General features: G+C 43.6%; 1 protein-coding gene across 1 annotated transcript in view; it reads right to left on the bottom strand.

Annotated features, from left to right (window-relative positions):
* LOC121576947 (solute carrier family 45 member 3-like) overlaps positions 1–22,616 on the bottom strand; it is a 54,692-nt gene extending 32,076 nt beyond the window's left edge. The window contains exon 1 of the mRNA XM_045223606.1: positions 22,328–22,616. The gene's annotated coding sequence lies outside the window, so the exon portion shown is untranslated. The remainder of the gene's footprint in view (positions 1–22,327) is intronic.

Raw genomic sequence — 22,616 nt, 5'->3', positions numbered from 1 at the left:
GATTCAGTCTGCCTATCCGTGACGTCATCGCCCCGCGCCAGCAGCAGCGCAAAGGCGCAAAGACAACAAAACATAGCATGGCGGACGACAGAGGAGAAGCCGACGAGCGAGAAATTATCAAGCCACCATTGCGGTCCTTACAAGAAACAGGAATCTAGGAAACTTCACCTGCACTGTCCAGTATCCAGGTATTTATTTCAGTCACACTGGTTGAATTTTTGGCTAAAAGGTTACTGAATCGATTTCAAGTCACTGAATCGTTTCGGATCGTATCGTTCTAAATGAACCAATATCGTCCTTGAATCGTATCGACAACCACGAATCGTGATACAAATCGAATCGTTGTTAAAACGAATCGTTACACCCCTATAAGTAATGAATGTGTAATGGACTTCTGAAATTCTACAGACTTTGTGGCGCAGCAGAAATATCAGCATGCCCCAAATCCAGAGGTTGTGAGTTCAAATCCCAGGTGGGGTCATACAGTGCATTCGGAAATTATTCAGACCCCTTGACTTTTTCCACATTTTGTTATGTTACAGCGTTATCCTAAAATGGATTTAAAAATAATCCTCATCAATCTACAGACAATACCCCATAATGACAAAGCCTTTTCATCAAGGATCTCTCTGTACTTTGCTTCGTTCATCTTTCCCTCGATCCTGACTAGTCTCCCAGTCCCTGCCGCTGAAAAACATCCTCACAGCATCATGCTTCACCGTAGGGATGGTGCCAGGTTTCCTCCAGACGTGACGCTTGGCATTCAGGCCAAAGAGTTCAATCTTGGTTTCATCAGACCAGAGAATCTTGTTTCTCATGGTCTGAGAGTCCTTTAGGTGCCTTTTGGCAAAATCCAAGTGTGCCTTTTACTGAGGAGTGGCTCCGTCTGGTCACTCTACCATAAAGGCCTGATTGGTGGAGTGATGCAGAGAAGGTTGTCCTTCTGGAAGGTGCCTTTCCAAATCATGTCCAATCAATTTAATTTACCACAGATGGACTCCAATCAAGTTGTAGAAACATCTCAAGGATGATCAATGGAAACAGGATACACCTGAGCTCAATTTTGAGTCTCATAGCAAAGGGTCTGAAACGTATGTAAATACGTTTTTATAATAAATTTGCAAACATTTCTAAAAACCTGTTTTTGCTTTGTCATTATGGGGTACTGTGTGTAGATGGATGAGAAAAATAATATTTAATCCATTTTAGAATAAGGCTGTAACGCAACAAAATATGGAAAAAGTCAAGGGGTCTGAATACTTTCCGAATGCACTGTATTGAAAAGTCAGTACTAAGTGTTCATGTCAAATGTAATCATATTGTTGTTGATTAAATATTTTTTACCCTATTTTAGCTGTACAGCTTACCACTTACCTTAAACCCCCCATACCATTTCATTACTTTACTTATAATGGTTTGGGACATCTGGGACCATCACGTGACAAAAGCCTCCATGGGACCATGACACAACGTCCCAAGAATGTCCTAAAAACGTCCTCGGGGACGTCCCCGGGACCATCCGGGAACTAGACAAAACCTTCAGGGGACCATGACACAACGTCCCAAGAACGTCCTAAAAACATCCCCGGGTCAAACCGGGAACTATAATCATGCGACGACCTAGTAAAATGAAAGTCCTGAGAACGTCCTAAAAAGGTCCTGACATGGTCCTCAGTGATGTCTTGGGAACTTAAAGGGATAGAGACAAAGGTCCCCTAGAGAATGTTCCCTTGGGACCATCACGCAACGTTCTTAGAACGTTCTCAGAACGTCAATGGGATAACATCGCACCGAAAACCCTTAAGGGACCTAATGGGAATGTCGCTGAATGTCCTCAGGACGGCCCGTTTGCTGGGAATTCTTTAGATCTATGACCTTGTTCAATCCAGCACAGCACATAGGCCTATCTGATACAGTATAACAAGAACCATATGATTATAATTCCTTTGCATGCCACTCTTTACCCCTGTCACTCAGCTGTGTGAGGGTGAGTCAGAGGGGTCTTTCTGACACATTCAATGGTGAGTATTAATCATTTATATAGTAGTAATACAAGTTTCTGTGTGTGAGAGTAACAAAACGTCCTGGTGTGAACATTAGGGATGAATATTTTCCCGAAAATCTACCAAGTTTCAATACCGGGAACCATTTATATATATATCATTTATAGTCCCGGGAAATACCCCAAAAATTGTAAGTGCCCATTTAAAGCGTTTAAAACCAAGATATGGTCACTATGCCAGGGATCTCCCCAAATAAGAGGGCTCTGCAACACCTTTTGGGCTTTGTGGCGCCACTTTGTAAAGACTTCAGAGCAAATTAAACACATATTTAGTAATGATATAGTAACTATCTTTGATCGCCAATGACATTGTTGTGAATTGCGAATGTTCCTCAATTAATTCAGCGCATTTCAGCAGTAGACGATCTCGACACAGAGCGCACTGAGGACGCACAGAGCGCACCCCAAGTATAGCATTGTCGAATCATACAAACTTTGTAACGGCAGTCAAACAAAAGTAAAATGACCAAAGTTAAGCTAAGCTTGCTAGATAACCTCCTTAAACGAATGACAGAATATCGCCTATATTTGGCAAAATCGAGTTGATACAGATCAGCTCATGAATAACGAGATGAAGAGTGGAAATAATTTAAATATCAAGGTATCGTAAGGGGGATATAAAAATATCCATATCTACTCTCATACCATTTGTTGATCACACATTCTCTACCGAAGCTCTCATACAGTGGGGAAAAAAAGTATTTAGTCAGCCACCAATTGTGCAAGTTCTCCCACTTAAAAAGATGAGAGGCCTGTAATTTTCATCATAGGTACACGTCAACTATGACAGACAAAATGAGAAAAAGAAATCCAGAAAATCACATTGTAGGATTTGTAATGAATTTATTTGCAAATTATGGTGGAAAATAAGTATTTGGTCACCTACAAACAAGCAAGATTTCTGGCTCTCACAGTAGGTAATTTTCATGTGAGACAGGAGTCAAGATTTTGGGTTTCAGTGGGATTGAGACTGGATAGGAAAATAGCCTAGGCTTTAGGACAGGAGAACATAGAATTTTCCCTCATGCCCCTCTGAATTGTTAACAGACTTGTCTGTGACAGAGATACCTATGTAGTGAATTGTGCATTGGCCTATCAAATTTGTGACTGTCTGAAGAGTCATAATGACAGCTCAAAGAGAAACACTTTATTTTAAAGGCTATATTGTAGGGGTTTCCTGTAGGGTTTATTAACGGCATTCGGGTCTCGTGTACAGTCCGGCAGTGTTAATTATGAGTGTGTTTTGAATTTATGGTGACTAAATACTCTAGGCTAAAGGCTTCCATGTGACAACCTGTTTGGATAATGTTCTATTACATTTTTTTGCTAATCTGATGCTGCGCATGTTGTGTATTTTGTGGAATTGTATTAGTGCCGACATTGGGTAATTTATTTATTTTAATTTTGGGGGAAAATATGAAGTGTGTTCCCGGGCCAGTCCTGGGATCCCGGTACCTGTCACGCCCTGGTTCTGGGGACAATGTTATGTTGAGCCAGGGTGTGTATTCTATGTTTGATTTTCTATGTTGGGCTGAGTGACTCCCAATCAGAGGCAACGAGTGACAGCTGGTTGTCTCTGATTGGGAGCCATATTTAACTATCGGTCTTTTCACTTTGTGTTGTGGTTTCTTGTTCCGTGTTGGTTTGTTTTTGTAACCAAGGACGTCACGTTTCGTTGTTTTGATCGTGTGATCTTGATAAAATAAATATGTTTGCTTTCAACGCTGCGCCTTGGTCCTCTCCCTCCTTAGACGATCGTGACAGAAGAAACCACCATAACAGGACCAAGCAGCGTGAAGAAGAGAGAGGATGGACTTGGGAGCAGTTGAGTAGGAGTCTCGACTGGGCCAAGCCAAGAGAAGAGGAGAGAGGTTGGACTTTGGAGCAGTGGGGTGAGAGTCTGGCGAGAACGATGGAGGCCTGGCCCACGGGGAGGAGAGACCCCCAGAAAATTTTTAGGGGGGGGGCTCACGACGTCGGACCAGCAGGAGGCCGCGATAGAGCGGCCCAGCGGGTTGCCAGAGGAGGCCGCCAGGTTACGGGGGCCACTGGTCGAAGAGGGGATGGAGGATGTAGAGGCACGGCGAGAGGTACTGGGGTGTGTTACCAGTCCGGTCCGGCCCGTTCCAGATCCCGAGGTAGAGCCAGTGGTGTGTCCCCCCAGTACGGTCCGGCCTGTTCCAGCCCCTCGCACCAAGTGTACGGTGCGCGTCGCCAGCCCAGCCCGGCCTGTCCCTGCTCCACGCACCAAGCCTACGGGGTGCGTCGCCAGCCCAGTCCGGCCCATCCAAGCTCCCCGCACCAAGCCAGTGGTGTGCGTCATCAGTCCGGCACGGCCCGTGCCTGCTCTCCGCACCAAGTCTGTGGTGCGTTTCGTCAGCCCTGTCCGGCCCGTTCCTGCTCTCCGCACCAAGCCTACGGTGTGCGTCGCCAGCCCAGCCTGGCCAGTCCCTGCTCCACGCACCAAGCCTACGGGGTGCGTCGCCAGCCCAGTCCGGCCCATCCAAGCTCCCCGCACCAAGCCAGTGGTGTGCGTCATCAGTCCGGCACGGCCCGTGCCTGCTCTCCGCACCAAGTCTGTGGTGCGTTTCGTCAGCCCTGTCCGGCCCGTTCCTACTCTCCGCACCAAGTCTGTGGTGCGCGTCGCCAGCCCAGTCCGGTCCATTCTTGCTCCACGCACCAAGCCAGGGGTGCGTATCGTCAGTCCGGCTCCGGCCAGCGGGGCCAGACCGGACCAGGGGTACTTTGGGGGGTTGGAGAGGGAGTGGGGATCAGGCCCGGAGCCGGATCCGCCGCCAAGGCGGAGTGCCCACCCGGTCCCTCCCCTGTGGGATTTAGTTGGCGCGGTCGGAGTCCGCGCCTTTAGGGGGGGGTACTGTCACGCCCTGGTTCTGGGGACAATGTTATGTTGAGCCAGGGTGTGTATTCTATGTTTGATTTTCTATGTTGGGCTGAGTGACTCCCAATCAGAGGCAACGAGTGACAGCTGGTTGTCTCTGATTGGGAGCCATATTTAACTATCGGTCTTTTCACTTTGTGTTGTGGTTTCTTGTTCCGTGTTGGTTTGTTTTTGTAACCAAGGACGTCACGTTTCGTTGTTTTGATCGTGTGATCTTGATAAAATAAATATGTTTGCTTTCAACGCTGCGCCTTGGTCCTCTCCCTCCTTAGACGATCGTGACAGTACCAATGTTAATCCCTAGTGTGCATGTGTAGTTGATACATTTTGACTGACACACACATGCATGTTGGTGATTCACTAGCCAGACATTTACTGACCCATCATCGGATTCAGGGCAGATCCCATAAGCCTGCTGTTTGAAACCATTTCTGACAAAACAATGGTCCAGCTGAAATTGGCATCAAAGCAGTCACACATAAGGCCTTTTCACACTGGATTGTTCTTAGCCCCGGGCCTGTGCAACTGGGTCCTGGACTTCCTGACGGTCCGCCCCCAGGTGGTGAAGGTAGGAAACAACACCTCCACTTCGCTGATCCTCAACACTGGGGCCCCACAAGGGTGCGCGCTCAGCCCCCTCCTTTACTCCCTGTTCACCCATGACTGTGTGGCCAAGCACGCCTCCAACTCAATCATCAAGTTTGTGACAACACAACAGTAGTAGGCTTGATGAACAACAATGATGAGTTTGGTTTTCGCCAGGCATTACTGGAACCATGTCGTCCAAAAAGTTATACTTTTGAATCATCTGTCCATAGAACGTTCTTCCAAGAGTCTTGATGATCATCCAGGTGCTTTTTGGCAAACTTGAGTCAACTTTTTGGACGAGATGGGTCCCATTATGCCTGGCGAAAACCAAACACTGCATTCCACAGTAAGAACATCATACCAAAGGTCAAGCATGGTGGTGGTGGTGTGATGGTTTGGGGATGCTTTGCTTCCTCAGGACCTGGATGGCTTGCCTTAATAGAAGGAACCATGCTGAATTCTGCTCTGTATCAGAGAATTCTACAGGAGAATGTCAGACCATCCGTCTGTGAGCTGAAGCGCAGCTGGGTCATGCAGCAAGACAATGATCCAAAACACACAATCAAGTCTACATGAAAATTGCTAAAAAGCAACAAATTGGAAGTTTTGGAATGGCCTAGTCAAAGTCCAGACCTAATCCCAATTGAGATGTTGTGACAGGACTTGAAACGAGCAGTTCATGCTTGAAAACCCACACGTCACTGAGTTAAAGCAGTTCTGCATGGAAGAGTGGGCCAAAATTCCTCCACAGCGACGTGAGAGACTGATCAACAACTACAGGAAGCATTTGGTTGGAGTCATTGCAGCTAAAGGTGGCACAACCAGTTATTGAGTGTAAGGGGGCAATTACTTTTTCACACAGGGGAATTGGGTGTTGTATAACTTTGTTTATGAAATAAATGAAATAAATATGTAATTGTTGTGTTATTTGTTCACTTATGTTCCCTTTATCTAATATTAGGTTTTTGTTGAAGATCTGATAATATTCAGTATCACAAATATGCAAAAGTAGAGAAAATTAGAAAGGGGGCAAATACTTTTTCATAGCACTGTATGTGACCAATAAATTTGATTTGATTTGACTGGCCACAGGCTAGCTTACCTGTGTCCACACAAGCGTTTGTTAACAATGGGCTAAACTTTAGCCCTGGGCTAAGGATTCACATTTGTATTCCAAAGCCCTGGGCTAACGGTCAATCATCATGCGACCAACATTCTATCTCTGACACGCGACCAATGTTATAAGCAATAATTATTAACACATTATTTCATCTTGCTTCTAGCCTAGCATTTGATTTCCAACAGCGATGGTTTGTATAAACCTTGCTGTCTGCCTGTCTGACCTCTGAAACAATGTTTCACTTTTGAAATTTGATCTCGCCCCTGTACAGAGAATGCTGTAGAGTTTGTACCTTTAGTTAATGATGGCGAGTCAACTCTAAAATTATCGATTCTTTGACTCCTTGGCCTTCGACTCCCGGTGTCGACTCCCATTTCTGGGTGTCAAGCTTAGATTCTGCTAGGAATCGACTTCTCGACTTCTAAGATTCAGTATTTTTGCAACGTAGGAGACTGAGTAGTTCCGTAGGCTTCTTCCGAGAACACAAACTATCGCATCTTTCACAGCAAAGAAAGAGTGAGCTAGCTAGGGAGAGAGAGGAGGGGCACAGCCAGACATACAGTGGGGAGAACAAGTATTTGATACACTGCCAATTTTGCAGGTTTTCCTACTTACAAAGCATGTAGAGGTCTGTAATTTTTATCATAGGTACACTTCAACTGTGAGAGATGGAATCTAAAACAAAATTCCAGAAAATCACATTGTATGATTTTTAAGTAATTAATTTACATTTTATTGCATGACATAAGTATTTGATCACCTACCAACCAGTAAGAATTCCGGCTCTCACAGACCTGTTAGTTTTTCTTTAAGAAGCCCTCCTGTTCTCCACTCATTACCTGTATTAACTGCACCTGTTTGAACTCGTTACCTGTATAAAAGACACCTGTCCACTCACTCAATCAAACAGACTCCAACCTCTCCACAATGGCCAAGACCAGAGAGCTGTGTAAGGACATCAGGGATAAAATTGTAGACCTGCACAAGGCTGGGATGGGCTACAGGACAATAGGCAAGCAGCTTGGTGAGAAGGCAACAACTGTTGGCGCAATTATTAAAAAATTGAAGAAGTTCAAGATGACGGTCAATCACCCTCGGTCTGGGGCTCCATGCAAGATCTCACCTCGTGGGGCATCAATGATCATGAGGAAGGTGAGGGATCAGCCCAGAACTACACGGCAGGACCTGGTCAATGACCTGAAGAGAGCTGGGACCACAGTCTCAAAGAAAACCATTAGTAACACACTACGCCGTCATGGATTAAAATCCTGCAGCGCACGCAAGGTCCCCCTGCTCAAGCCAGCGCATGTCCAGGCCCGTCTGAAGTTTGCCAATGACCATCTGGATGATCCAGAGGAGGAATGGGAGAAGGTAATGTGGTCTGATGAGACAAAAATTGAGCTTTCTGGTCTAAACTCCACTCGCCGTGTTTGGAGGAACAAGAAGGATGAGTACAACCCCAAGAACACCATCCCAACCGTGAAGCATGGAGGTGGAAACATCATTCTTTGGGGATGCTTTTCTGCAAAGGGGACAGGACGACTGCACCGTATTGAGGGGAGGATGGATGGGGCCATGTATCGCGAGATCTTGGCCAACAACCTCCTTCCCTCAGTAAGAGCATTGAAGATGGGTCATGGCTGGGTCTTCCAGCATGACAACGACCCGAAACACACAGCCAGGGCAACTAATGAGTGGCTCCGTAAGAAGCATCTCAAGGTCCTGGAGTGGCCTAGCCAGTCTCCAGGCCTGAACCCAATAGAAAATCTTTGGAGGGAGCTGAAAGTCCGTATTGCCCAGCGATAGCCCCGAAACCTGAAGGATCTGGAGAAGGTCTGTATGGAGGAGTGGGCCAAAATCCCTGCTGAAGTGTGTGCAAACCTGGTCAAGACCTACAGGAAACGTATGATCTCTGTAATTGCAAACAAAGGTTTCTGTACCAAATATTAAGTTCTGCTTTTCTGATGTATCAAATACTTATGTCATGCAATAAAATGCAAATGAATTACTTAAAAATCATACTATGTGATTTTATAGATTTTGGTTTTAGATTCCGTCTCTCACAGTTGAAGTGTACCTATGATAAAAATGACAGACCTCTACATGCTTTGTAAGTAGGAAAACCTGCAAAATCGGCAGTGTATCAAATACTTGTTCTCCCCACTGTAGGTAGGCAAGTCGGCCACCAGGCAGACAGTCAGAATCGTGCATTGGTAATCAAAAGCTATATTTCTTTCATAGCGAAGAGAAAGAGCAGGCGACCAAGCGAGGGAGAGAGATGAGGGAAAGGCAGACAGACAGTCGGAACCGTGCGCATAGGCTATATCTTGGTCATCTGTATCTCGCAATGTTTTGTCTTGCAATGCCTCGTAAATTCACCAAAAGTATATGAAAGTATAGATTAGGCTATCAATGAGTATGGCTAAACTATGCTACATTGTGAATTGAAGTTGAACAAATGCATCAATTTAATTAGGCCTAAATGTGCAATAAAAAGTATTGTGCCTATAGCTTATTTAATGAAACCCTGGGTATTTTTGTCCGAGGCAATAGATCGCAAAGCAGGGCATCCCTGATTCCCCACTGAGCTTAACTTTTTTGAAATGGCAAATTCACTTTCTCATCCATAATCTCAAATGCAAATACTGTTCAGCAGCTAAAATCAGGAGGATGGGGGGCATTTCTATTAGGAGGGACGTACCATGGATTGCTAAAATAATGATTATGATCACAATTCCTCAGTTGAAATATTATGGGGACACCTAGCCTACATTTGGCAGCCAAGCATGAGTTATCAGTGTAGCCTATTATCGTCTAGACATGACATTGAAATATCTTCACGCCTAGTATAAAAACCTCAACTCCAGGCTTCCATCACAAGACTCAATTGAATGAAAACATTTATTTTTTTACAGGAGGCAGTTTGTCTAATCCCAATGCGAATTGTCCTCTGGATTAACACATATGCTTGGATGATAATAACATAACAAACGTCTCTAGTAATAGGCCTAATAGTCCCGTCCAAATAGACTATAGCTATAACCCTCAGTGGCTATAACACGGCAAAGAATATAGTTATCGGCGTAGAGAGTGCGCCGCATCATCCCATGGGATCTGTCAAGGCTGCGCACAGCAGAAATATCACTGAAATATTCTAGTTCCTACACATCAACTTCTATATTGAAACAAAATAATTTGATAAGCAAAATGGACAGCATCATGCTCATGCCAGTCCTCTCTAGAACTCAAAATGTGTCATCCTAGTAGGACTCTGTCTGCAATAATGAGGTGGTGTGTGTACATGTATGCGCAAGCAGGCGTTTAAGCATGTTTTGGGAGTCGAGCAAGAGTCGACTCATTCGACTTCAACCACAGGAGTCGACCCTAGCTTTAGTTGGCTAAGTGAGAAGACGTTAGCCGTTAGCATAGCAACCATTTTTGTTAGGGATAGCAACCAATGTTTTTGCATGCTTGAAAGTAAATTATATTTTTTGTCCTCAAATGGAAGGATGGCTATTTTGGCATCGTGTTTCTGGGGCTAACACCGAAAAGTCTGTGCTAATCCTGCTCCGGAGCAGGGCCAGCTAGCCCTGGGCTAAGGTTGGTGGTATCCCACTTTCAAATGTGCAAGTGTGAACACTCGCTTAGCCCCGGGCTGAAATCTCCCTTAGCCCAGTGCTAAGGAGGCTCTTAGCCCTGGGCTAAGGTGCAGTGTGACTTAAATCATGGGCTTGATCCTTTCAGAGGGTATGTTGTTCTCAGATATCAAAGTCTCTCCCACTTCCCTCAAACAGTGGCTGTTAATCCTTTTCAGCTCACGACATAAAAGAGAATATGGTGGTTTCGCTCATACTATCTAGAACCTGGAACCAAAAAGGGTTCTTCAAAGGGTTTTCCTATGGGGACAGCTGAATAACCCTTTTTTTTCTAAGAGCGTAGTAGCAATGACATCCATACTTGGTACACTTAAAGCCTCCTCTACCACACTTCACTCACTGGCTGGTGCTTTGTGTGTATTGCAAAACATCTGGCCAAGTCCTTATCACCATGGGATAATGTTGGAGGACAAGCCTCTGTGTTATCCAAGCTGCGGGGCCCAGTCTCAGTCTGGTACACAATGTCAGCCATTAGTGTGATGTGGGGTTTTATTTTGAACAGCATCATACTGAAGACGTGCTTCTCATTACTGGAGAATTAGCCGAGGCGATGGGCCTTGTTCCCTCCACTCCCTGCTTTCGTGAGAGTTGGACCTGCAGCATTCTCCTCAGATGCCAAACTCCCACGAAAACACATTACCAAATTGGGCGGAACTGAGTAAAGTCGCTAAATTCAATTAGGCCTAGGGGGGGGTGTCAGACTGCAATGAGGCACAAGGAACAGTTGGGTTTGTTGTTGATTTCTCTCTCAACCAGGAAGTGAGCATTGTTGTGTGAGTAACTTAGTTAGCCTACTCTCAAAAGCATTGGGGGATTGAGGGAGAGACAGAGAGCTTTTCAATGGATACATATGTTTTAAAGGAAAAATCCACCAAAAACCACTAATTCCTATAATTGACAGTGTTAAATAACACTAATATGTGAGAACAATATTTTTGGTGAACAAATGTTTCATTTTGTCATTATAATAAGGTTGGTAGCAACATGTGAAAATCGTTGTGGAAATCTGTTGCAGCTCAAGCAAGCTAGCTAGCAAACGTAGCTACACACAATAATACCAAAGTCAATATCAGCATGTGAAGTAGCTAGTTAGCTGTAAAATCGCCTAAACAAACTGCACTATCAATTTAGGAGTCTACAATCTCACCATGTTCAACCTGCAGATCAATGTGACTCGCAGAGTGGAGTCTGACATGCGCAACGTTCATGCAACGGCACCATGCAATGCACCCTGGCTGAAGAGGCAGACAAATAGGATAAATGTTGTGGACCCTCTGTTAAATTACACATTTCTCGAGGTAGGAATATTGCAAAAATATGATCAATGGCTCATTCGAGAGAAGACAACCTCCCGCGTTATGACATCGGCCCGTATTGAAATCTGACATCTTTTCGATCTAAAAGTCTTATTCCTATTAACTTCCGAATTTCTGCCTGCTTGAATGGCAATAGCTCAGATACACATAAAAACATGAAATGACCCGGGAATCGATAGAACATCGCTCAGAGATGCACAAAAACAATATAACATAAAACAATTGGTGAATCTTTCCTTTAAGGCTCTGTTTATGTACGTTTATAACATTAGTGAAGAACGATAGCATTTACCAATTTACCAAAATCTTGTCTAGCTACCCAACCACTAAAAAGTTATATTAATTACATATGGGGGTGGTTATTTTTAACACCCAAGCATACACTAACCTGACATAGCAGGTGTAAAAAAAAACACCTGAAACTAGATCCCCTACATACTGGTCTTGACGAGAAAAAACCTGTCGGGGGAGGTTCTCTTCTGCACTGTTCAACCAATCCAGTAAATGTGGAGGAAGAGTTAAGATGGAATGTCGCCTTGTTAACGTCCAAAATCAGAAGTCGCATCACAGGCTCTCTTTCCATTTCCCCTGAAAACCGGAACATCTGGTTGTTGGGGACTCGACAGAGGCTAAGCATAAACAAGCACAAGGACAACAAGCATGGCCTTAAGAATTGGATTTGTCTGCCAGACCAATTGAAAGCCATTAAAATGTTCCCTCAATATGGCTATTTTTAGAGATTGCCTTCAAATGTAATGGTCATGGTGTTATTTATTTGCCAATCTGCTACCATATTTTCCTTTTATAATATCTACTTAAAAAGAAGACACTGGATTAACACATGTAATTAAATTGAAACTACAAAGTAATTAAAAACACATAACGATGGAAGAGGTAAGCAGTTGGTAGAGCCACTGCAGTACTGAACTGCTGCCAATGTTCCCACTCAGATTGGCATGGAGGGGGTTTATTCTTGCCATTGAGGAAGTCGAGACGGGTTTGATGATGAGGTAAAGTGGATAGGGAGAGAAAAAGCATAGAGGATCAATTAGAATAAAATGGCACTCTCTCCAAATAATTTGGATTAGCCGTCATACAAGGAGTCAAAGAGGTCATACACCCATCCTTTGGATGCCAAAGTTAAGACAATATGTACAGTGCACTCTTTAGCTTAGCTGTAACACAGATGAACACATTCAATGGCAAGACATATCTACCGGGCATAGCAAGGGAATGAAAACAAGCTGTCTGTATTGCGTTTCAGCATCCCTCAGTATAGCTGTCTAAAGAAAAAATGCAGAGAAAACACCTAAAACGAAAATGGATCACTCCTACAATGAGTCACGTGGCCGTGGCTTGCTATATAAAGCAGGCAGACAGGCATCGAGGCATTCCATTACTGTTCGATTGAACGTTAGAATGGGCAAAACAAGTGACCTAAGAGAATTTGAGCGTGGTATGATCGTCGGTGCCAGGAATGCCAGATCCAGTATCTCAGAAATGGCCGCCCTCCTGGGCTTTTCACGCACTACAGTGTCTAGGGTTTCCAGAGAATGGTGCGACAAACAAAAAACATCCAGTCAGAAGCAGTCTTGTGGGCGAAAACAGCTCGTTGATGAGAGGTCGAAGGAGAATGGCAAGAATCGTGCAAGCTAACAGGCGGGCCACAAACAGACAAATAACGGTGCAGTCCAACAGTGGTGTGCAGAATGGCATCTCGTCGGATGGGCTATTGCAGCTAAAAACAAGAAGAAGTGGCTACAGTGGGCACGCGTTCACCAACAATGGACAATTGAGGAGTGGAAAAACATTACCTGGTCTGACAAATTCCGGTTCCTGTTGCTTCATGCTGATGGCAGAGTCACGATTTGACGTAAGCAGCATGAGTCCATGGACCCATCCTGCCTGGTGTCAACAGTACAGGCTGGTGGCGGTGGTGTACCGCCGTCCAATCTGCAGCAACTGCGTGATGCCATTGCGTCAGCATGGACCAACATCCCTGTGGAACGTTTCCAACTTGTAGAATCCATGCCCTGAAGAATTCAGGCTGTTCTGGAGGCAAAGGGGGGTCCCGACCCGGTACTAGATGGGTGTACCTAATACTGTGTGGACTCTGACCTTGAGGCCTTGAGAGGGCTGAGAAATGCTGTTGTGCTCCTCAGCTCTCCACAATCAATGGTCCAGTAGGAGACTTCATTGGACTAGACAGCCCTGCTGTGAGTTATGGATGGTGCATTCCAGAACACAATGGTTTCTTCAATCACTGAGCAGGTGGTGTGGCCATTTTGATTGGTAGGTGTTCAAAGATTGTTATCCTCTAGGGCCAAAACGTCAAGATAGAAAGAAGACTATCAGACACACAAAAAGAGGGACTGATCTGTCTCCTACTGAAACAGGAGCCAGGGGGGTAGTGCAAAGACAAACTATCCCAAAAAACTGTAGGCCCTCAAATTGGAGGCCCCTCAAATATTGGCAAAATGTATTGCTCATAGAATTAAAAAGGTCCATTATTCATCACGATCAGACGGGATTCTTTAAAGGAAGATATATTGGAAACAACATTAGACAACTACTAGAAATCATTGAAAAACATGATTCAGGGAAAGCAGGTATAATCTTCATAGCATATTTTGAGAAAGCCTTCGATACAGTATGTCTAGAATCTGTTTATAGGTGCTTAGATTTTTTCAACTTTGTAGAATCTTTCATAAGATGGGTAAAAGTCATGTACAACATCTTAATTATAACAATAAGGGGCTAAAAATGTATGGTTTAGAGACAAAATAATCAATGTTCCGCCGATGATTAAAGTTTTACCTTGAGTCCTCAATCTTCAACCTTGAAGGGCCTTATTGAGGACCTGGATAAATTCTCCAGTTTCTCTGGACTAAAACCAAACTATGACCAAATCCAATTGTATTTGTCACATGCGCCGAATACAACAGGTATAGATAGACCTTACCATGAAATGCTTACTTACAAGCCCTTAACCAACAATGCAGTTTTAAGAAAATAGAGTTAAGAAAATATTTACTAAATAAACTAAAGTAAAAAATAAATAAAAGGTACACAATAAAATACCAATAATGAAGCAATTAACAGGGGGTACCGGTACAGAGTCAATGTGTGGGGGTACAGGTTAGTCGAGGTAATTTGTACATGTAGGTAGGGGTAAAGTGACTATGCATGGTACAGTGCCTTGCAAAAGTATTCATCCCCCTTGGCGTTTTTCCTATATTGTTGCATTACAACCTGTAATTTAAATGCATTTTTATTTGGATTTCATGTAATGGACATACACAAAATAGTCCAAATTTGTGAAGTGAAATGAAAAAAATAACTTGTTTCAAAAAATTCTACAAAATTAATAACGGAAAAGTGGTGCGTGAATATGTATTCACCCCCTTTGCTATGAAGCCCCTAAATAAGATCTGGTGCAACCAATTACCTTCAGAAGTTACATAATTAGTTAAATAAAGTCCACCTGTGTGCAATCTAAGTGTCACATGATCTCAGTATATATACACCTGTTCTGAAAGGCTGCAGAGTCTGCAACACCACTAAACAAGGGGCACCACCATGCAAGCGGCACCATGAAGACCAAGGAGCTCTCCAAACAGGTCAGGGACAAAGTTGTGGAGAAGTACAGATCAGGGTTGGGTTATAAAAAAATATCAGAAACTTTGAACATCCCACGGAGCACCATTAAATCCATTATTAAAAAATGGAACGAATATGGCACCACAACAAACCTGCCAAGAGAGGGCCGCCCACCAAAACTCACGGACCAGGCAAGGAGGGCATTAATCAGAGAGGCAACAAAGAGACCAAAGATAACCCTGAAGGAGCTGCAAAGCACAACAGCGGAGATTGGAGTATCTGTCCATAGGACAACTTTAAGCCTTACACTCCACAGAGCTGGGCTTTACGGAAGAGTGGCCAGAAAAAAGCCATTGCTTAAAGAAAAAAATAAGCAAACACGTTTGGTGTTCGCCAAAAGGCATGCGGGAGACTCCCCAAACATATGGAAGAAGGTACTCTGGTCAGATTAGACAAAAATTGAGCTTTTTGGCCATCAAGGAAAATGTTTGGCGCAAACCCAACACCTCTCATCACCCCGAGAACACCAACGGTGGTGGCAGCATCATGCTGTGGGGATGTTTTTCATCGTCAGGGACTGGGAAACTGGTCAGAATGGAAGGAATGATGGATGGCGCAAAATACAGGGAAATTCTTGAGGGAAACCTGTTTCAGTCTTCCAGAGATTTGAGACTGGGACGGAGGTTCACCTTCCAGCAGGAAAATGACCCTAAGCATACTGCTAAAGTAACACTCGAGTGGATTAAGGGGAAACATTTAAATCAATGAGCTTGCTGCACCTTTCTACTGGCAATTTGGCTCACTCTTCAGCAGCAAACAGCTCTCATTTGTCAATGTTTGAGGGTGCCGTCCACCAACTGCTGTTTTCAGATCTCGCCATAGGTTTTTCAAGACCCTCGTGAGACATCACTGTAAAATAGAGGGATGTATTACAAAAGGAAATAGTAAAATGGATGTACAGTGCATTCGGAAAGTATTCAGACCCCTTGACTTTTTCCACATTTTGTTACGTTACAGCCTTATTCTAAAATTGATGAAATTATTTTTTCACTCATCATTCTACACACAATACCCCATAATGACAAAGCGAAAACAGGTTTTTGCAAATGTATTAAAAATAAACAGAAATACCTTATTTACATAAGAATTCAGACCCATTCTATGAGACTCGAAATTGAGCTCAGGTGCATCCTGTTTCCATTGATCATCCTTGAGATGTTTCCACAACTTGATTGGAGTCCACCTGTGGTAAATTCAATTGATTGGACATGATTTGGAAAGGCACACATCTGTCTATATAAGGTCCCACAGTTGACAGTGCATGTCAGAGCAAAAACCAAGACCTGAGGTCGAAGGAACTGTCCGTAGAGCTCCGAGACAGGATTGTGTCGAGGCACAGATCTGGGGAAGAGTACCAACACATTTCTGCAGCATTGAAGGTCCCCAAGAACACAGTGGCCTTCATCATTCTTAAATGGAAACAGTTTGGAACCACCAAGACTCTTCCTAGAGCTGGCCGCCCGGCCAAACTGAGCAATCGGGGGAGAAGGGCCTTGGTCAGGGAGGTGACCAAGGACCCGATGGCCTCTCTGACAGAGCTCCAGAGTTCCTCTGTGGAGATGGGAGAAACTTCCAGAAGGACAACCATCTCTGCAGCACATCACCAATCAGGCCTTTATGGTAGAGTGGCCAGACTTAAGCCACTCCTCAGTAAAAGGCACATGACAGCCCGCTTGGAGTTTGCCAAAAGGCACCTAAAGGACTCAGACCATGAGAAACAATATTCTCTGGTCTGATGAAACCAAGATTGAACTCTTTGGCCTGAATACCAAGCGTCACGTCTGGAGGAAACCTGGCACCATCCCTACGGTGAAGCATGGTGGTGGCAGCATCATGCTGTGGGGATGTTTTTCAGCGGCAGGGACTGGGAGACTAGTCAGGATCGAGGGAAAGATGAACAGCGCAAAGTACAGAGAAAACCTGCTCTAGACCACTCAGACTGGGGTCTTTTTTAGAACAAGGCTGTAACGTAACAAAATGTGGAAAAAGTCAAGGGGTCTGAATACTTTCCGATTGCACTGGGAAAGATGGGATAGTCTGTGGACATTTGATGGGTGGAATTAAGATTAGAGAGATTGGTTGATTTGACGATGCACTTGAGTCCAGTACAAATAGGAAGACGCTATATTATATATATTGCATTTTTATGTTTTCCACCAGGTCCTCCAACTAGGGGAGGGGGTGGTAAAGAATAAATAAAAAGGGGATCAGAAATTATGCAAGTAATGTTATTTGCTAGACTAATCTGTCTGCTAGTTTCATAGCTGATCTATTCCCACCCCCAAAAAATTTATTTAAAAAAGCAACAGTTTTTCCCCACTCTCGCTATCTCTCTCAGAACAATCTTCTTGACCCTAACCAGTCAGGCTTCAAGACGGGCCACTCAATCGAGATGGCTCTTCTCTGTGTCACGGAGGCCCTCCGCCAAAGCTGACTCTCTCTCCTCTGTTCACATCCTCCTATATTTTTTTATTTTTTATTTTTTTTATTTCACCTTTATTTAACCAGGTAAGCCAGTTGAGAACAGGTTCTCATTTACAACTGCGACCTGGCCAAGATAAAGCAAAGTAGTGCAATAAAAAACAACACAGAGTTACATATGGGGTAAAAAACATAAAGTCAGAAATACAACAGAAAATATATATACAGTGTGTGCAAATGAAGCAAGTTATGGAGGTAAGGCAATAAATAGGCTATAGTGCAGAATAATTACAATAGTATTAACACTGGAATGCTAGATGTGCAAGAGATTATGTGCAAATAGAGATACTGGGGTGCAAAAAGAGCAAAATAAATAACAATATAGGGATGAGGTAGTTGGGTGGGCTAATTTCAGATGGGCTGTGTACAGGTGCAGTGATCGGTAAGGTGCTCTGACAACTGATGCTTAAAGTTATTGAGGGAGATAAGAGTCTCCAGCTTCAGAGATTTTTGCAATTCGTTCCAGTCATTGGCAGCAGAGAACTGGAAGGAATGGCGGCCAAAGGAGGTGTTGGCTTTGGGAATGACCAGTGAGATATACCTGCTGGAGCGCAGACTACGGGTGGGTGCTGCTATGGTGACCAATGAGCTAAGATAAGGCGGGGATTTGCCTAGCAGTGATTTATAGATGGCCTGGAGCCAGTGGGTTTGACGACGAACATGTAGTGAGGACCAGCCAACAAGAGCGTACAGGTCACAGTGGTGGGTAGTGTATGGGGCTTTGGAGACAAAACGGATGGCACTGTGATAGACTACATCCAATTTGCTGAGTAGAGTGTTGGAGGCTATTTTGTAAATGACATCGCCGAAGTCAAGGATCGGTAGGATAGTCAGTTTTACGAGGGCATGTTTGGCAGCATGAGTGAAGGAGGCTTTGTTGCGAAATAGGAAGCCGATTCTAGATTTAACTTTGGATTGGAGATTCTTTATGTGAGTCTGGAAGTTGAGTTTACAGTCTAACCAGACACCTAGGTATTTGTAGTTGTCCACATACTCTAGGTCAGACCCGTCGAGAGTGGTGATTCTAGTCGGGTGGGCGGGTGCCAGCAGCGTTCGATTGAAAAGCATGCATTTAGTTTTACTAGTGTTTAAGAGCAGTTGGAGGCTACTGAAGGATTGTTGTATGGCATTGAAGCTCGTTTGGAGGTTTGTTAACACAGTGTCCAATGAAGGGCCAGATGTATACAAAATGGTGTCGTCTGCGTAGAGGTGGATCTGAGAGTCACCAGCAGCAAGAGCGACATCATTGATATACACGGAGAAAAGTGTCGGCCCAAGAATTGAACCCTGTGGCACCCCCATAGAGACTGCCATAGGTCCAGACAACAGGCCCTCCGATTTGACACACTGAACTCTATCTGAGAAGTAGTTGGTGAACCATATCTATCCCTTGCCCTTGCCCTTGACACCGTGAACCATCAGATCCTCCTCTCCACCGTCTTTGGGCTGGGCGTCTCAGGCTCTGCACACTCTTGGATTGCAGCCTACCGTGTCTGCACCACGTACTCTCACTACTGGTGTCCCCCAGGGTTCGGTTCTAGGCCCTCTCCTCTTCTCTCTATACACCAAGTCACTTGGCTCCATCATATCCTCACATGGTCTCTCCTATCATTGCAAAAAAAAAAAAAAGTGAAACCCTACCTCTTCAAAGAGCATCTTAAATAATCCCACAGCAACCCCTCCCCCCACCCCAAAAACATTTAAAATAAAAATAGCTTTTTGTGAACTAACACTCGCCCTTGACTTTCTTCCCCAATTACTAGCTCTGACTTTGCTGATAGCTACTTTGAGGAGAAATGTACTTACTATGACTGTGATAAGTGGTTGTCCCACCTAGCTATCTTAAGATGAATGCACTAACTGTAAGTCGCTCTGGATAAGAGTTTCTACTAAATGACTCAAATGTAAATATAAAACCGTTTTTTACAGCTGATTTATTACTATGTCATACCCAGAGTTTTACCTGGTTAGGTTAGCCTACCAGATCAGGAAAAACTCTGGGCCCCAGGAAACATTTTTATTACTGCAATTTCAGGTAAAGACTCAATAAAACAAGTCTGAAATATAAGGAAAATGTTTATACATTTCAGTTGTTTCAAAAACACTGCTCTGCTATTACCATTTATACCGTAGGAGTGTTGAGCTCAACGAGACAATTCTGTTTACACTGCCTTGCTCGGAGGGGTGCAACTGTCAGGCGAGTCTTGTGCGCGAAGCTAGCCAGCCATTGTGTAGATTGTATACCACTGATTGTTCATGGCATCATATGATACCAGTATAGCATACAATGCTTTAAACAGGAGGAAGAGCTTAGAGGAGTGAATAGCCTCTAAACCCACTGAAGCACATTTTTCAGCTGCTCTCAGTGAAAGGCAATGAGCTAATTTCACTCACAGTGGTCATGCTAAACTTATCTCTGAGGAACAACACTTCACTAATAAATGCTTTTACAATGAGGTTAACAACAAGGAGTAGCAGAAGATATAGGCCTATCTATCAATGTGTGTTTAAAAGTCGAGTCGCTTTAAGTAGCTTGCCGGGTGGTGTGTGATTATCCTGCTCTCTACAGCATTAGGGAGCAGTGCAGCTGGTCAGGCAGGAGCATTTTGGGTGAAGGACGTTTCTTCAGGTTGGAGCAGATGTGGCCCTAAGGAGATCAACCCAAGGCCCTCTGATTGGCGACTACAGGCTCTGGTGAAAAACCATGGCCCAACATACTGTACATACTGTGTCTGTCTGCCCATTGTGCCATACACATGGAGAGTCCCTAATGGCATATTCTGAATAAGAATTGTTTTCATATATGTTATTACCAGGGGATAATCAGCTTATTACTTAGCAGGCTGAGTGATTATTGGATGTTAATGTTTAGCCTAATACACGTTATTAACAGGATCATAAAACAACCCTAGTCTATTTAAATTAATGATCAGTCCTAGGCTGGAAGAATAGGTTGGGAAGTGAGATGTTAATTTGCTGAAGTTATAACTGGACTGCACAGTAACTAGCTGAGAACAGAGCAAAACCTGATAAGGATGGAAGAGGAGAGATCGACTCAGGCAATAGGACTAAAAGGAAGTCTGTATTTTGCTGAAAAACATGAATAACACACTCAAGTGGCCTTTGCAGAGGGAAAGAGGCCTTTGTATGGAGGTAGAGTGAGTCATGGCCACAGAGACAATAAAAGTTCCTCTGTCATGAGTTGAAGCTGTTTAACCTTTTGATCCTCTTTGTAAGTACTGTGGGTTTGGCCATTCAGTTCCTGGTAAAACCAAAGCACCAGATATAGGCTATTAAAAAACATTGGAAACTTTTAGTTGTAATTGCCATTTATATACATGTAATATGACAACCTCTGTTTACAGAATGAGTCTCATGGAAAATGTGCATTACCCAGTTCCTGTTATTTTGTTCTCCAGCCAGGGCAGTTTAAATAGAAACAGAGAAAAAAAACACAGACCATTTGACTAATGGCTCTACAGTCATTCGTCTAGCAATAGAGGCAGTTCTTTTTAATCTAAAACTGAGAAAATGTGTCATTCCAATCACTAAATTGAAACTCTAGGCAGATTGAATGTCTAGGATCCATCTTCAAAATATATCATGATGTTTGATTTCCAGGAATGTATGAAATTGGCCTAAATTACTTTTGATGAAGGTAAAATATAAGGGCACAGTATGAAAATGTCAAGTTATTGAAATGTCAGCTGTTGTGGTCTACTCTAAAACAAGAAAACATTTGTTGCATAACATGTAAAGTTAAGTTAAATTGTTTGGGACAGTTTTGTCATGTCGCACTGTATGTGAAACATTTTTACTTTCCCTGTTGAATGATTTTTTTTCTTGTATTAGGCCTAACCCTATATGAAAATATATATGTTAGTATTAGTATTCCTCGTTCATGTTAATTGGAACATACTATAATAATAGGTCTACTACTGTTTTAACACCGTTTTCCACTTTGCCAATGAGGTAATTTTAAAACATATCTCTATGACCTCAAAATACTTGCAAATGGTGCCTCCCCCACAAAACAGCAGGGGTCTCCCCAACAGCGCCAAATGTTTAGAGCGAAGATAAAATGCTTTCGATGAGAAAGAAAGGCACTGATTGCCATTGCAATCGGTACGCAATCGTTGCCACCATGGCGCTTGGCACAATATCAATTTATAGAGAGCAAAGTTTATGGCAACTAAGACGGTAAGAAACAACTTAAGGTCCTCAAAAACCACAACGTCGTAGCCACATGCGCTCATTTTGAATGAAACATCATCACATTGCTTTAGGTTCGATAGATAGACCATAACCGCGAGACGACTTCAAAGCAAAGCATTATATTTTTCAAAAGCAAAACCAATAAACCTAGTGGGCGCATTGTATAAAGTGGAAGTTATAAAGATACAATGACTAAGTTTGACATGTTAGTAGTTCAGTTATCGCGAGCTGCGGCGCTACATTTGGAAACACACGGAAAGTATGTTGCATACCACAACAAACCCCGTATAAGAATGGCAAATTCTTAGATAGATTAGCGAAATACTGTACCTTGTCGACGCAACTCCCGTAAATCCATGCAGAAACTTGTACACCTTTCTCGATGTTCCGTCGTTGCCCAACTTGTAGGAAGGACTGCTGTGACGTTGAGGGATTCTATGGAGCGGGGAAAGAGAGGAGATAGATTTAGGGAGGATGGAGGCGACTGTTTTCCTGAGGAGTGCGGGAAGGCTCAATAGTAGACTTCATGCTGCATTTTAGTGAAGCTGATATTTCTTTGCTCCCCTTTATTTTACGTCCACCTGTAATAATAAGATTGACACAATGTATCAGCTATCAA

The sequence above is a fragment of the Coregonus clupeaformis genome, chromosome 11 (genome assembly GCF_020615455.1).
Source record: "Coregonus clupeaformis isolate EN_2021a chromosome 11, ASM2061545v1, whole genome shotgun sequence".
NCBI lineage: Eukaryota > Metazoa > Chordata > Actinopteri > Salmoniformes > Salmonidae > Coregonus > Coregonus clupeaformis.
Note: the sequence above shows the minus strand (reverse complement) of the source record. Positions and strands in the feature narration are given on the sequence as shown.